Source organism: Anser anser (assembly GCF_964211835.1).
Source record: "Anser anser genome assembly, chromosome: 2".
NCBI lineage: Eukaryota > Metazoa > Chordata > Aves > Anseriformes > Anatidae > Anser > Anser anser.
This window is the reverse complement of record NC_139721.1, coordinates 29235192-29252184: the sequence shown is the minus strand read 5'-3', so window position 1 is coordinate 29252184 and position 16993 is coordinate 29235192. Positions and strand designations below refer to the sequence as shown.

Below are 16993 nucleotides of genomic sequence, written 5' to 3'. Positions count from 1 at the left end.
CTAGCAACTGAAATTCCTTCTAGATAGTGTTTCTTCTGTATAGGATAATTTCATTTCCCTTTTGAAGACTTACAAGGATGTAGTAACAACAGCAAAGGCATGAAACAGTACCTGAGGCATAGGCTACTTTTCAGCCTGCAGCAGGCTATAGGTATGCTATTATCATTTCAGATAAATATGATCTACGTAATGTGAAGGGTTCCGGCATGCTTACAATCTGCCAAGGGCCAGAAAATGGGACCTTCATTTCTTCCCTATGAAGAAAGGCTGAGAGACCTGGGACTGTTCAGCCTGCAGAAAAGACGACTGAGAGGGGACCTCAACCATGTTTATAAATACCTGAGGTGTGGGAGACAGAGGGATTTGGCCAACCTCTTTTCAGTGGTTTGTGGGGACAGGACAAGGGGTGACAGCCACAAAATGGAGCACAGGAAGTTCCGCACCAACCTGCGAAAGAACTTCTCCACGGTGAGGGTGATGGAGCACTGGAAAAGGCTGCCCAGGGAGGTTGTGGAGTCTCCTTCTCTGGAGATATTCAAGGCCCGTCTGGACGCCTACCTGGGCAGCCTGCTCTAAGGAAACTGCTTTGGCAGGGGCATTGGACCCGATGATCTTTCGAGGTCCCTTTTAACCCCTACAATTCTGTGATTCATTTTAAGACTGTATGGAAAAGAACACAAGAACAACAACAACAGAGAAGGAACTTTTCCTTCGCCTAAATTTTATTATTATTTAGCAACTCCTTCAGGTGTCCACAAGGAATGTTGCCCCCTCCACCCCCCCCCCCCCAAAAAAAAAAATAAGAACAAAGACAGCGTGGAGAGAGGTATAATTTCAGTTCACACCAGAAGACATTCTTCTCACTGAAGTACAGTTAAGCCCCACAAAGTGCCAAAAAACCTGCCAAAAAGTAATGTATTTACAAGTTAATTTTTACATGTTGGAATTATTTACTTGTCTGATCTTGCATTCAGGGCTTGATCTATCTGGAGGGGAACATGTAATGGCGTGCAAGGTTGTTCGGTTGCTTGACTGACAACACAAATTAAAAATTTTGCACTGTTTGTATAGAAGCAAAATACAGAAGAGTACACTATCCCCCAGGGAAACGTAGAAAACTACGTGTTGCTTCTCCGGTTTAAAAAGTTTTCCCTTAACAGATGTAAGCATCTGTTCAGGTGTAAGAAAAGGTGTAATCAGCTGTTTGAGTACAATTCTTATGTATACGTGAATGTTTTCCTCTCCAATTTCCAACTTGGAGCTCAACATTTTTCATCATACTCTTAGATCAGGATTCTGATTCTAACACTGGTTGCTAGTGCAAATTTCCAGAGAACAGAGAAGCACACCAGTCCTCATTGCTTTGAACGGGATGGAGATAAGAAACAAATGTAAACGAAGAAAATAAACCTGTATGAAGTTTTCAAATAATTGTCATTGTCCAAAAGCTTTAAATTGGTTGAATCCTTGAAAGTTAATTAAGGCAAACTCAGGTTGCGTCACTGAATTTGATGGAGTAAGATAGACTTGCACCTTTGCAGAGCCTCAGTCACCATTTAAATTGGCACTGCCTCTAACCTCGCAAGAATGAGAAGTATAAAGATGTCCTTTTCTCTTGTCAGCTACTGGCAGAGCTAGAGGGAAAAAGAAAAATTGCTAAAATTAAAAAGACATTTCAACGAATATGTAATCTTTAGTCGTAAGACAAGAAATGAAAGGAAAGAGAAAAGAGTAAAAGGTACTTGCATGGCCTTAAATAACTTGGTAATAGACAATAACCACAATCTGCAATGATTTATAAGTGCCATACTCCATTCACCCTTGAGACAGACTAATGGGATTCCCACATTATGTAAAGGGGAGCGCAATCCCTCTAAAATCGCAGAGTCTGGGCTACACAACTGAGAACTGAAAAACTTAAGACTAGGCAGCACTGAACTCAACGAAGGAAGGAGGATAAGTCTCTCTGGATGTTCAAGTAACAGAACGGAAACTCAGATTTTAGCCCTAAGCAACTATTTTCCGAGACAGGCTGGAGCTGACTCCTTTAAGCAGGGGACAATTTCAGAACCCTCAAAGGTAAAGAAATGGTAGAGTGCTCATCTGAATAATCTTCCTAGCAAAAAAAGTCTGGGGACCAGAGCTCTCAGGTTCCACCCACCTGAAGTTGGAGTTGGAAGTTTCTCATAGAATTCCTTTCCCCCAATTTTTTTTTCTTGCCACTCACATACCCCTGCCTCAAGTGTCGAGTTTGATTTTCCGTCCTGTTTTCTCATATGTTCTCCGTGGTCACTCACGTCGGTATGGTGAGTGCAGGTACGCGTGTGTGTAGGTTCCACAGGGTACGACCACAGGTTGGCACAGGCTGTGTATGCGCTCTCTTGTCTTCCTTGCACAGAAGTGGGCTTACCCCCAATTGCTGAGATATTGCTTTGTACAGGTGAGGAGGAAGGTTAGTTCTCTTTATGTTGGTCGGGCTCTTCAAAATGTTTCTGTACAGCCGAGATGCAGGCCTGTAGGAAAGAGGAAAGACTGTCTTCGTACTGCCAGACCTGTTTAGCCACTTCATCCATTGCGGGTTCCTCATGGTCTTTCCAGTGGAGGTGCGCCCTGCTCTAGGTACCTGCCCATATCCTCCCACTCTCCTTGCCACGCATAACTATCCTGCATCAGCACCGATCTCTGGATGACACTGAAGTATTTGTTTAACCTTAAACAAACCTCAAGTGCATTGAGGAGACATACTGATAAGAACACGCTGCTCTGAGCATTCCAAGTATAGTCGAAGTTTTGGAAAGCTACCGTAACTCATCTGGAGGAGAAGAAAGGGAGAGTGAACACGTGGGAAAACGCATCTTCCCCTGACCCTACCTCAGAAGCTATTAACAATTACACCTTTCACGCTTTTTCTTCAGGGAGCCAGTCTATGGAGGGGTCGGGGGAGATGGCCAACAATAACTTCTTTTAAAGAAAGAAGTTATCTCCTTGAAACTATAACTTCCAGTAATTTAAAGGCTTTTGACTAGCATATTGTGAACACAGCATTTCTTTTATGAACAGCACATTCTCACAATTGCCACTTAGCAAAAGTAATGATAATGCCACCAGTATCTACCAGTATCAGTAGTACCAGTATCTACCCAAATCTGTTTCTACTTATCACAAGGCAAAATTTGAATTCACAGTAAGGCACCTTTTTCACACAGCTTGTTGTTCAAACACAGACTTAAGAACATTCTTTGAAGCCAGGCTTACCTGTATGCACTTAAGCTTCTGTGGTTTGTTTTTTTTTTTCTTCTCCTGCTAGAAGGAAGCTTCAAATCCATGCAAGTAATTTCGCTGAAAACAGACAAGGTGAAGGAAGTACTCAAACTCCTCGACATTAAACAACTGTAGAACCCAGGAACACTTACCTGCCAGCTTCTGAACTTGAGTCACCTCCTAACTACTTCACAGTGAAGTAGTACCACCAGGGTTTTACTGTCCTGAGAAGGCACCACCAACGTAACTAGCTCATAGAGTCTCTAAAACTATTTCACAGAGACGGTAAAAAACATGAAGAAAAAGCAGCCTACTGGGGAACACTGAGTCCATTTCACTCTGGTAGAAAAGCACCCCAGATAACCTGAGCCTCAAACTCCCCTGGGGAGGCAATTCCCCCCAACTCCTCATGCTTCCTATATAGCAAAGGTCAAATGATCCACACCTGGCAGATTTCACCTAACAAGTGTGGAGCCAAGAGACCTTGTGGAATAGCCTCATCTACCTGGCTTCAATGTTTTAAGGTCAATTGCTCCTTATCACTGATAGAAGTAACCTGACAAGAGGCTTAGTGGTTAGAATTGACCTAATGAATTAGCTGCAAAAGGTGCATAAGGGTCATATTTCTGTTAGTCATTCTGTGAGGAAAATTAGTACAGAGCCTGTTAAAAAAATTAATACATAAAAATAAAGAAATAAATAAAAGAAAAAATAAAATGACCTTAAGGGAAAAATTGCTATCATAGATCTTCATCTGTCTAATCATGACAGATAAAGAATATAGCAATCAGAATTACTTTTCTTGACATTAAAGTTTTTTAAATTTGCTTTTCTGAGATCTCTTCTTTATGCAGGACTTTTCAAAATCTAGCCCCATGACCTCTGACTATAGTATTTACTTTGGCTGCATATAAACTCTCACGTATAAATGGCAGGATCCGGATCCTCACTCACTATTCAGGTCAAGGACTGGGCTGAAAGTTTTGGCTTTAAGTTGGTTACGTGACTACATTGCTGTTGTGGTTTAACTCGGCAGGCAGCTAAGCACCACAGAGCCGTTTGCTCACCCTCCCCCCTCCCTCTCTGGGATGGGGAGAGAAATAGGAAAACAAAGCCTGTGGGTTGAGACAGAGACAGTTTATTAAGACGGGAAAAAATACTAATGCTAATGATAATAGTACTACTACTACTACTGTGTATGAAACAAGTGATGCACAATGCAATTGCTCACCACCCGCTGACCAATGCCCAGCCTATTGCTGAGCAGACGGCCCCCCCATCCCAGCTAGCCACCCCTATCTATTGTTTAGCATGACGTCAGATGGTATGGAATACCCCTTTGGCCAGTTCGGGTCAGCTGTCCTGGGTCTGTCCCCTCCCAGCTCCTGCTGCACCCCTAGCCTGCTCGCTGGCAGGACAGAGCGAGGAGCTGAAAAGTCCTTGGCTTAGTGTAAGCACTGCTCTGCAACAACTAAATCATCAGTGTTATCAACACTCTTCTCATCCTAATCCAAAACATAGCACCCTACCAGCTACGAGGAGGAAAAGTAACTATCCTTGCTGAAACTAGGACAATAGTAAGACAATTTTCAGTTCTTAAACACTGAATTATAATAAATTTCTATCAAAGGTTAAATGCATGTATAATTTCAGATCACTCGATTGGGTTTATGTGGCAAGGTTATGATAGCGGGAGTCTGCTGGAGCGGCTTCTGTGACAAGAATCCAGAAGCTGCCCCATGTGTGATAAGGGCCAGTTTCAGCTGGCCCCAAGGGAACCTGCCCCTGCCCAGTGCTGAGCTAGTAAGTGATGTTGTTTGCACCTCTGTAAGAGCAGATTTATGAAAGGGAAACCAACTGCTGTGCAACAGCAGCTTGGAGAGTGCAGAGTGAGAACCAGCCCTGCATACCCCAAGATCTTTGAAGAAGGATGGGAGGGCAGGGTTCCAGAGCCAAAGTTCCCCTGTGGCCTGTGGAGAGGCCCCTGGTGAAGCAGGGTGTCCCCCTGCAGCCCATTGTTTCCACAGCAGAGTAGATGTCCATGCTGCAGCCTGTGGTGGAGCCCCTGGTGAAGCAGGTGGGTCTGGCCTGAAGGATGTTGCAGCCTGTGGAGAAATCTTGCAGGAGCAGGCCCCAGGCTGGAGCTGCAACCCATGTAGAAAAGCCCATGGAGTTGCTGCCCACAGGGGACCCATGCTGGAGCAGTTTGCTCCTGACAGAAGGACCCTGTGGTATGAACCCATATTTGGAGCAGTTCTTGAAGAGCTGCTGCCTGTGGGAAGCCCCTTCAGGATCAGCTCAGGAAGGACAGTGTCCCGTGGGTGGGACCCCTCATGGAGCAGGGGCAGAGAGTGACCATGAAGGATCGGCAGAGGCGGAGCGTTAGGGACTGACTGCAGCCCCCATTCTCCTGTTCCTCCATGCTGCTCAGGGTGAGAAGGTGAAAGAGGGTGTACGGGGGGAAGATGTTTTTAATTTGTTTTCTTTGTTTCTTACTTCTCTAGCTTGTTAGTAATAGGCAATTACTTTATTTAATCTCCCTACACTGAGTCTGTTTTGCCTGTCACGATAATTGCTGGGCGATTTCCCTGTCCTTATCTCAACCCTTGAGCCCTTTCCATCATATTTTCTCCCCCTTTCCCTTAGAGGAGGGGGAGTGAGAGAGTGATTGTGGTGGAGCTTGGCTGTCCACCTGAGTAAAACCACCACAATCACCTGACAGATTACTCTTTATTAAAGGAAAGAACTACCGGCACATTGCATCTTTTTTCCTAATGCCTGAGAGCATTTTGTAACATCCACTACTGGACAACAAACATTAACATATCTTTTGGACCCTGTCTGTTTAAATTTGCTTGTGAACTGTGTTTATCTTTTCACAATTTTACAGCTATGTTATAGAGCGAAAGCAAATCCATTCAGTCTTCTAAATTCCAATATAGAGATTGGAGATTTGAGAAAGTGTATTGCAATTATGATTGCTAGCATTTTTACTAATTGTACTAAAAAGTTTCAGCTTCCAAGCCTTTAAAAGAATTATATAACTAATTATATGAATATAAGCCTGGTTTTTTAATTCTAATTAATAGTTGTCTAGATCGTTGTCATTTTATAATGACACATTATAAAATAGTGTTTATAACTCTGAGAAGATTTATCAGGTTAAAGGGGTGAAGCAAGATAGATATATACTTTTTATTATTATTTATTTATTTTTTAGTGCATTATAAGCTGGGATTTTTCAAGGCTATGAAAGGAGATTTTTATGTTGCTCATAACAGAGCACAGACACCAGAGTTAATAGTATTGTGCGCAGTTCTGGTACTGGGGCAATACAGCCACATCATGCTTACTCTATGCTTAGGCTAATTAGCTCTGTGGAGAAGTAAAGCCCATTCCTTTTTTTTTTTTTGATGCCATACTGCTGTAATGCAACTATGCAGATTTTAAGATTGATGGTTCAATATACTGCTCAATGCATAGCTATTGAGTTGTATCATGTGGCCATGTCAGCTTTCTGTAACACGACCTTTTATCAAGTCAAAAAAAAAAAAAAAAAAAAAGTGGCAGAGAGCACATTCTGTTCAAAGACACCATCCCCAGGACTGCAGGCACTTCTGAAAACCTCAGAATTTCTTACTCCAATGATACCTGTTCGCAGTAATTAATCCAAATATATTCCCAGTGAGACTAAGATGTTTGCATCCAATATTTAGGCATTGATGAAATCTGCGCAACACTGCTCAGTTGTTACCTAACCCTTAATTTGCCCATGAGCAATTTTTCCAGGTACCTGATGCTATTGATTTTGCTCAGAGTCCTAAATCTTGCTTAGCTCAGCTTTCTGTACCTGTAGGGTTTTTAGAAGACAGCTCTCTGTGAATTACATGAAGAGTCTAAACTCTGATGATTTTCAAAAAAGTAGCAGGAAACCAAGGTCTCTTTGCGGTTTTAGCTGTTGGAATTTCTGAGACACAGAAAAAGATGTTTTATTTTGTTTGATTGTTTGGTTTCCATTTCCTATATCTCAAGGAGCTGTTACATTGTTTATACTTGTGACATATCATCATCAGAGAACTTATATGATTAAACTATTGTTTATGTAAATGTATAGTGCTGTTTATAAGTACAAATAACATTGCCACAATAATCAGGGATCAGTGTTTTCACATTAATGTCCCAATAGCTTCTTCATTTGCTTAGTGTCGACTGACTGTATTAGTTAATACTCATCTTTTTCAGTCAGTTATTTGTAAGTTCCACCTATCTTGGTCTCCTGATGGTGTTTGCACTTTAATTTGTTCTAATTTGGCATGACATGTAACTGTAAGTCAATCTTAATCATAGGGAAAGGATCATCTAATTTGAATGGATGGATAAAATGGTTTAAAAGTAATCTACTCTATATGTTTCTACTATTTCAGAGGTTATAAAATCAACATTTTGAAAAATAATTCCTTCTTCTATGGCCAGATTTTGAATACAATCCACAACGTTTGGGTAGCTTGTGGTTTAGACATGTTTTCAGGCAGATTGGTTTTTAAAAAACATTGCAAAACAGAAGTCTTCTCCAGTATTTCATGCTGGCCATCTGCTCCCATGCCTCTGCTTTTGTTTTTTTTTCCTTTGTTTTTAATACCCAGTTTGTAAGGTCCCCTGTGTCCCTTGAATTTGCTAGAATGTCTTTGTATGAATTTTTCCTTGCACTGTTACAACTTAAGTGACATTTTAAAAGTATTTCAATTTTTAATATAATAATACTAATTAATAATAATTATTCAGAAACACATGCAAACATAATCCAAATCCTTTTTCAAAAATTATATTTTCTTTGATTGTTATATTGCTTGAGAGAAAAAGGCTGAGTTATTTTTGCTGTTTTTTTGTTGTTTTTTTTTTTTGGGGGGGGGAGTATTTTTTGGAATTTTTCACCTTTTTTTCAGCACTCTGGCATGTTACATTTGATCAAGGAAAGCAACCATCTAAAATAAGTTTCTATCACTTAAAATTAACAGTAACTGGAAGAACAAAGCTGTCATTCCTCATTTTTTTCATACTACAGTTTTGTAATAAAACTTTAGTCTGAATGGATGTAACCTAATTGTTATACTTTTAGTTTTTAACGTATGAAATCTTTTAAACTAAGATAGTGAATTTGTAATAGTATGTCAATAAATTTTATTATCTTTTGCAGTTTAATGAAATCTATTGATTTTTTCCTTGTTTGAAATTTTATAAAGAAATTAAAATTAAGGACTAATAATATAATCAGATGTGATGGAAGTATTACTTTGTGATGAATATGAGAAATAGGTCATGATTTTTACAGCTCTTAGTTCAAATCTGAAACACTAATGAACTGAAATATAAATCCAAAAGCTTCTGTTCTTTTTAAACCAATGTACTGTCCAATGTCACAGTACTTAGAATGTCACAGTACTGGCCAGATGAATCCCTATTAAGCAAAGATTTTTCTAGTCCAGTCGTACTTAGGTAATTAGAAACTTCTCTTGGTTTTCATGACACTAGGCCAGTGAGCCATGAGATGTTATACTTACTATTTCCTAATTTAATTCTGAGAATTGATCAACAAGATGCTAAGACTAATTTAGGATTTCTGAACCTGAACTGTTCTTGTATAGATTCTAAAATGTGTAAGTCAAAGCTGGCAAAATGTTATGCTCAGAAGAGAAATCCCTTGCTGGGATAGTATTTCAATTTTTCCTATATAAAACTCATTTCTCTGCCACTGTTTGCCTGCCTGGCTGTTACTCTCATGGCTGCTCTTTTCTGTAAAATGGAAATACTGATACTTTGTAAAATTAGTACATCCTGACAAAAGGCACTGCTTCTGATCTTTATGGTACATCTCTCCACTCATGTTAAGTTTACTCGGGGTGCCTGTCAAGAGCATGCTGAATGTGAATCAGCAGTGTGAAACCTGGCAGCCAAGAGTATAAACTGGGGTATGTATTATACACAGCATAGGCAGCCAATCAAAAGAGGTAATTTTCCCCCTATATTTATCATTGGTGAGGTCTCATCTTAAGTATTTTTGTACAGTTCTGGGCTTCACAATATAAAGAGGATGTTAAGGTCCTTGAAAGCATCCAGAAGAGAGCACAAAGCTGGTAAAGGGTCTGGAAGGCATATCCTATGAGGAGAGACTGAGGAAACTTCCTGAGGAGAGGACAAGGAAAGGGAGATGCTGGTCTCTTCTCTGTGGTAACCAATGACAGGACACGTGGGAAAGACTCAAAGCTGCACCAGGGGAGGGGGAGATTCAGACTGGATATTAGGAAAAAATTCTTCACCGAGAGAGTGGTCAAACACTGGAACAAGCTTCCTAGTGATGTGGTTGATGCCCTATGCCTGACGGTGTTCATAGGCATTTGGACAATGCCCTCAATAATATTCTTTAGTTAGTTGGACTAGATGATCTCTGAAGGTCCCTTCCAACTGTTCTGTTCTGTTCTGTTCTATTCTACTCTACTCTACTCTACTCTACTAGCAGTACTCTACTCTAATATTCTACCTGATTGAAATAAGGTTTTGCTAAGAGGAGCTACAACACATTTCTTCACATTGTTGTAGTTTCATGTAGTAATACATTAACTTTGAAAGATTAGATGTTAGCATGATTATTTTGGTTAGTCAGATTTTCAACCAAGTGATTGTCACTCTGTACTCGGTTCTGGTGAGACCACACATCAAATACTGTGTTCAGTTTTGGGCCCCTGACTACAAGAAAGACACCGACGTGCTGGAGGGTGTCCAAAGAAGGGTAACAAAGCTGGTGAAGAGTCTAGAGAGCAAGTCTGATGAGGAGTGGCTGAGGGAGCTGGGGTTGTTTGGCCTGGAGAAAAGGAGACTTGGGGGAGACCTTATCGTGCTCTACAATTACCTTAAAGGAAATAGCAAGGTGGTGATTGGGCTCTTTTCCCAGTCACCAACTGATAACAAGGGGAAATGGCCTCAAGTATTGTCAGGGAAGGTTCAGGTTGGATAATAGGAGAAATTTCTTTACTGAAAGTGTTGTGAGGCATTGGAATAGGCTGCCCAAGGAAGTGGTTGAGGAAATCCCTGGTGGTCTTCAAGAAACGTGCAGATTTAGGACTTAGTAGTATGGTATAGTGATGGACTTTAGTACTAGGTAAAAGGTTGGACTAGATGATCTTAGAGGTCTTTTCCAACCTGAATGATTCTATGATTCTATAACAAGGTGGGGATTGGATTCTTCTCCCAAGCTCTAAGTGATAAGGCAAGAGGAAATTGCCTTAAGTTGTGCCAGGTGAGGTTCAGGTTGGACATTAGGAAAAATTTCTTCACTGAAAGGGTTCTGAGGTATTGGAACAGTCTGCCCAGGGAAGTAGCTGAGTCACATCCCTGAAGGTCTTCAAAAACTGGATAGATGTAGAGTTCAGTGGTTTGATGGTGGACTTGGCAGTGGTAGATTAAACATTGGACTAAATGATCTCAGAGGTCTTTTCCAACCTAAATAATTTTATGATTCTATGATTTGTGAGGACTGTTTGCAAAGTAAATGACTGGGGAGTCTGTTTTCTAAATACCGAAACAGTTCTGGAAAATGTTTCTAGCATGTTAAAATAGCCTATTTTCAGATATCTGTATCCAAACAACTAGAACACAGATTGGTGTGGCTTGCTCCTAAACACTCATTTTTTTTCAAGCTATGAGGTAATTTTTGTAATTCATGTCTGTTGCCTTCATAACCTATAATAATGCTACTAGTCTATTGATTAAAATCTTGTATGCTACTTACTCATATACTTCTCACTCACAGAGAAATAATAGTACAGAACAAAACTGGTAGCAGTCAGGAACAATGCAATAGTTGATTAAAAATGACCTTTAAAAATGTAGATGATCTGATCCTTTGGAATTTGTTTCAAGTGTTGTTTTTTTTTTTTTGTGTGTGTGTGTGTACTTTTTGTTGTTTTGTTTTTTTTTTTGTTTTTTTAAACTTGAAAAGTTTTTGTATGAAATTTATATCAAATGAAATATGAAGGAAAAAAAAAGCTTAGAAGCCCCTCGTTATAATACTAACAACCATGAAGATGAAAATCAAATTCTTCAGAGGTACCAAGTTTAATGTCTAAAATGTAATGCTAAAGCTATTGCTCAACTTCCTCATTTATCTGTTGAGTCTTTTTTTTTTTTTTTTTAAATTGAAAACTTTAAAAAAAAAGTTTTGAACAATATTTAAGGAAGTCAAAGAAGTGCGCTTTTTTTTCTTCTTGTTAAAAGAAAGAGAAGTGGTATATGCTAAACATCAGAAAATTAAAATTATGAGGAATGGATGTTTTTTTCTAAAGTACATAGTACATAAACCTAATGCTCACCTCAGTATCTTTTCTTATGGAAAAGAATCTTTCTACAGACTATGTTGAAAGGCCAGTGAAATTAGATATATTCATCAGATTATAGAAGTTGTTGCCCATGTCATCACTTACCAAACCAAAAAAAAAAAAAGGCAGTTTTTAGATTTCTTCCCCATAACAAGATAAAGTTGAGTCTTCAATTTAGAGCTTACATCAGTCTATGAATTGAAATGAAAACAGTTTCTTTGTTTCTAACAGTAGGATTTCACTATAACTTGTATTAAAAAAATATATATATATATGACTTTTAGTTCTATTTATTTTTCAGATGATCATAGCATCTCAGTGAATTAATGTAGCTTAGGAATCTCTTTCCTTATGTAAGCAGGGTAGCTAGAAGTAGCTAAAAAAAGTGTTCTTTTAACTCCAAATATCTGAAATGAAAGATGGGTCCCTGTTGTGGTTTAACCTGGTAAGCAGCTAAACACCACACATTGTTTTCTCTACTCCCCCCTTTCCCAAGTGGGATGGGGGAGAGAACTGGGAGGGAAAAAGAAGTAAAACTTTGTGGGTTGAGATAAAGAGAGTTTAATAGGATGAAAATAAAGGGAAAAATAATAATCACAGAATCACAGAATCACTTGTCCTGTCCCCACAAACCACTGAAAAGAGGCTGGCCAAACCCCTCTGTCTCCCATACTTAAGATATTTGTAAACATTAATAAGATCCCCTCTCAGTCTTCTTTGCTCAATATAATTTTAATAATGATAATAACATATATATATATAACACTAATATAATACATAATATAATAATATATAATAAGTAGTAATATATTATTATTATCATATATAAAACAAGTGTTGTAAAATGCAACTGCTCACCACCCACCAACCAATGACCCAGTCCCCGAGCAGCAGTGTGACCCCTTCTTCACTCTTGCCAATCCTCCCAGTTTTCATTGGCTTGTGTAATGTCATGTTATGGGCTATCCCTTTGGCCAGTTTGGGTCAGCTCTCTTGGATGTGTCCCCTCTCAGCTTCTTGTGCACCCCCAGCCTCCTTGCTGGCAGGGCAATGTGAGAAGCTGAAAAGTTCTTGGCCTAGTGTAAGCACTGCTCTGCAACATCAGTGTGTTATCAACATTATTTTTCTCCTAAATCCAAAACATGGCACTTACCAGACACTATGAAGAAAACTAACTCTATCCCAGTCAAAACCAGGATGGTCCAGATGAGTTGATGGGGAGCACAAAGAAACAATAAGACAATCATGTGGTGTAGAAATATCATTAAGATTCTCGTCTTTTTATTGCCTTGCTTCTTAGTGGGTCATGTAAGTTAGCAGTTTTAAGAGTGATCTTCAGGAGAACACTGAATTTAACTCCTCTCCAACTGAAGTAGATTTAAAATAATAATAATAATAATAATAATAATAATAATAATAATAAAACAGCTAAAGAGACAATCGGAAAGACAGAGTTGAGAGTCAATCTGTTGATAATGAGAGATAAGAGTTTGTGCTCTGTAAGGAGCCTTGATATGGAGAAAGTGGAGTAGCTATGCTGCAAGATCAGCAAATATTCTTTGGAAATATTTTTCTCAGACCTCTGCCAAGGGACATAAGATACTTTATTCCCAGAAGAAATTGCTCTTGGCAACACATTGTATTTTCCAACTTAAGTGCTGGACTCCCATGATGAAATCATGACTCTTTGGAAGTCAGCACATAGATAGGAAGAGATGAGGTGTGAGATTTTATACCCATTTTCTTTAATCTGCTAATACATATTCATAGACAATAAAACCAGAAACATATAAATGGAAAAGATATTTTAAAAATTACCAGGAAAAGATGGAGAAGTAAGAATACTATTTTGCAAAGAGTTAATGTGAAAAATGTGAAGTAAACCAGAATTTTAATGCCTTTGATAAAATCTATTTACTAGCAATGCAATATATAAAACTGGTAGAGGGGAAACACTGAAGACACTTAAAAATTGCTCTGATTATTTTAGACATCTGATTATCTGCAACTCTCATTGATTTGCATCAGAAATTGAACGATCAAATTTTCTAAAAATCTGTCCCACATGGCTGAGAAACTAAAGAGGCCTGACTTTAAGCTGAGTTTCAAAATGTTTAAGTCCTATTTATTTATTTATTTATTTAATTTATTTATTTATTCATTGTATTAAGCAGATTTCAGATGAATGAACAGATACGTTAAGTCACATTTTGAAGAGGCAATTGTTGAATCACATTAACTCAAAATAGCTATCCTGGTCTAACTTCCTTATAGGTATTTCAAGAATAGTATCCTGTGTACCTTGAAATCTGAATTTAAGTTGATGAACAAACTGCTGAGCTTGGAGCTATTTTCTTTTAAATAGGATTTGTCAGGTTCTGTCCCAGAAGTCAGGAAAAATTTTAGGTGTAGATGCAGAGTTCAGTTACACTTCTGACACATATTTGCGTGTGTGTGTGTGTTTGAACTTGACCTCAAGCTGACATTGAATTTACACAGGTGAAGAGAACATTCTGTGTCTGAGGGCAACTACTATGGATAACAAGGTGAAAAAGATAACAAGGCATGCTACACAACCATGCAGAAAGCTAGTATAAATAGAGAGGAGCTGAATATGCTGCATAGTTGGGTATATTCAATAGAAGAACAGTCATAGTGTCAGGGGAATCCCTAGGGTACCTTTCTAGGGCATCCCTAGTGACCTTGAGATATTGAGGGCAAATACAAGTTTTAGGGCTAATTTGGCTTTAGAAATAACTTTTTTTTTTTTTTTTTTAAATTCAAGTCTTTCACAAGGTGTCTGTTGCTATTTTCACTGGAAACCAGTTATAGTTTTCTCTTCCTCATAAGTAAGTCTCTATTCAGAGTGTCACTGCAAACATGCAACTCAAGTAGGTATTTTGGTGGTGAGTGGATATTTACATGTATAACTAGAATAACCAGTTATCAAAATTAATGTAAAGTGTGGTTTTGCTGCTCCTCTTAAGCCAATCTGATTAGATGTTAATTTCACATCTTCATGTGGATAGTTGGTACCTTCTGTAACTACAGAGTTTATCCTGGGAAATGTAAGCATTAGTTCCAAATTTCAGATAAAAGTGCAGTTCTTCTTAGCGTTAACTATGAAAAAAATGAAAAATAAAAAAAAAAAGGAATTTAGATGTGTTGTTATTATTTATAAAACAAAGTGGGCTGGTAATATTTTCTTGTCTGATGAATACACTGGAGATGCATCATCCTTTTCAGACTTCTTTTTATATAACAAAGTATTTTTTGTTGCTAGCACTAAATTAGATGAAAGGAAATTGAATCTCTCTTTGCCAGCCTTTGAAAAGTGAAAGTTATCAAGATGAAGAGAATCACTATGAAATGTACAGACAGTTCTAGGAAATCTAGGGACCTAATCTGGGAGGTAACAGTGCTTTATTTTCACCAGTAGAGGAAGACACAATTTTTTAACTCCCAATTCTAGGACATTATTTTTATGTTCTCTTTATGCTCCTGCTATCTCACCTGTATCTTTTTCTGTGACAGACAAAGTTATGCAAGCTTGGAGACGAAAGAAAAAGCTCTTAACTAGGAGGAGCAGTTGGTAGCATGGAAGTGGCTATTACTTGAAAAGATTAGACACTGAGGGTAGGAAACAGTTAGTAGGAGATTTATAGTGAGAAAAAAAGTGCAAGCCCTGGAGGCACTGCAGACCAGTATATAGCTTTCCTTCATTTTTGTTCTAGAAATGACACCTTTTATTTGACAAGAAGTGCTGAGAGAAAAGCGCAACAACATATTAAGGAAAAGCTTTGAGCCTGAATTAAATAGAGATATTTTTAAGGCCATTTATTCCCATTCATATTTTCTGAAAACCGATATTTAGTTATTTTAACTATATTGCAACTGACATCATCTACCTGGACTCATGCAAAGCATTTGACGCTGTCCCCCATGATATGCTTGTTTCAAAACTGGAGACACATGGATGTGAAAGATAGAACACTCAGTGGGTAAGGAATTGGCTGGATAGTCCAGGTGAAGATCAGTAATGAGTGGTGCTTCTCAGGGGTCACTTTTGGGACCATCACTATTTAAGATCTTTTTTGGTGACGTGGACACGGGGATTGAGTACACACTAAGCAAGTTTGCGCATGGCACCAAGCTGTGTGGTGTGGTCAACATGCTGGAGGGAAGGGGTGCCATCCAGAGGGACCTGGACAGGCTTGAGATGAGGTTCAACAAGGCCAAGTGCAAGGTCCTGCATTGGGGCTGGGGCAATCCTAAGTACAAATACAGGCCATGTGGAGAATGGATTGAGAGCAGCCCTGAGGAGAAGGACCTGGGGGTGTTGGTTGACGAGAAGCTCAACATGAGCCAGCAATGTGTGCTTGCAACCCAGAAAGTCAACCATATCCTGTCCTGCATCAAAAGAAATGTGGCTAGCAGGTTGAAGGAGGTAATTCTCCCGTTCTACTCTGCTCTTATGAGATCCCCACCAGGAGTACCATGTTGAGCTCTGGGGCCTCCAGCACAAGAAAGACCCAGATATAATAGAACAAGTCCAGAGGAGGGCCATGAAGTTGATCAAAGGGCTGGAGCACCTTTCCTATGAAGAAAGGCTGAGAAAGTTGGGGTTGTTCAGCCCAGAGACAAGGCCTTCCAGGAGAGGGAAGGAAGACCTTATAGCAGCTTTCCAGTACCTAAAGGGGACCTACAGGAAAGCTGGGGAGGAACTTTTTGTCAGGGAGTGTAGTGATAGGACAAGGGAGAATGGCTTTATACTGAAAGAAGGTAGATTTATATTAGATATTCAGAAGCAATTCTTTACTATGAGGGTGGTGAGACACTGGAACAGGTTGCCCAGAGAACTTGTGATCTTCAAGGTCCCTTCCAACCCAAACCATTCTATGATTCTATGATTCTATGATTTTAAGTTTTTATGATTCTATGATTCTATTATTATATTATTCTGATTATGTGATTCTGCATTTCTATATTTAAAACATAGATGAATAATTTCCCATTAGCTTTTTTAATTCTTCAGATATTTGTTCATTGTTGAAGAAATATGTATTCCCTTATTTTTTGTTTTCAGTTTATTTTTATTCCAACTGTGCATTATATCAGATGAACCAATATTAATGAATTGTACTTCATTTGGTGTTGTCCCTTTCCAGATTAATTAAAATAACATTTCCTTTGTTAATTTTTCTCTTTTTATTTTAGCATTGATTTTCCTCTAACATTCAGAGCTATTTTGTGTGTGTGCTTAGAATATTAATTAATATTCTGCATTTCTATACTCAGTTTTATTTACTGTCTCTCATCCAGAAAATACGTAAATCATCTCTTAATGTCCTTTGAGCAGTATG

General features: G+C 38.8%; 1 long non-coding RNA gene across 2 annotated transcripts; it reads right to left on the bottom strand.

Moving 5' to 3' along the window:
- Positions 1-883: 883 nt before the first annotated feature.
- On the bottom strand, positions 884-3724 carry LOC310895885. 2 transcript variants are annotated; one of them, XR_014581025.1, is made up of 4 exons: positions 3414-3724; positions 3256-3339; positions 2232-2513; positions 884-1634 (listed from the first exon to the last, which is right to left on the bottom strand). It is a non-coding gene; the product is annotated as an uncharacterized lncRNA (long non-coding RNA). The 2 variants fall into 2 exon arrangements; XR_014581026.1 differs by lacking the exon at positions 3256-3339 and having other exon boundaries at positions 3414-3715.
- Between the last annotated feature and the right edge of the window lie 13269 nt (positions 3725-16993).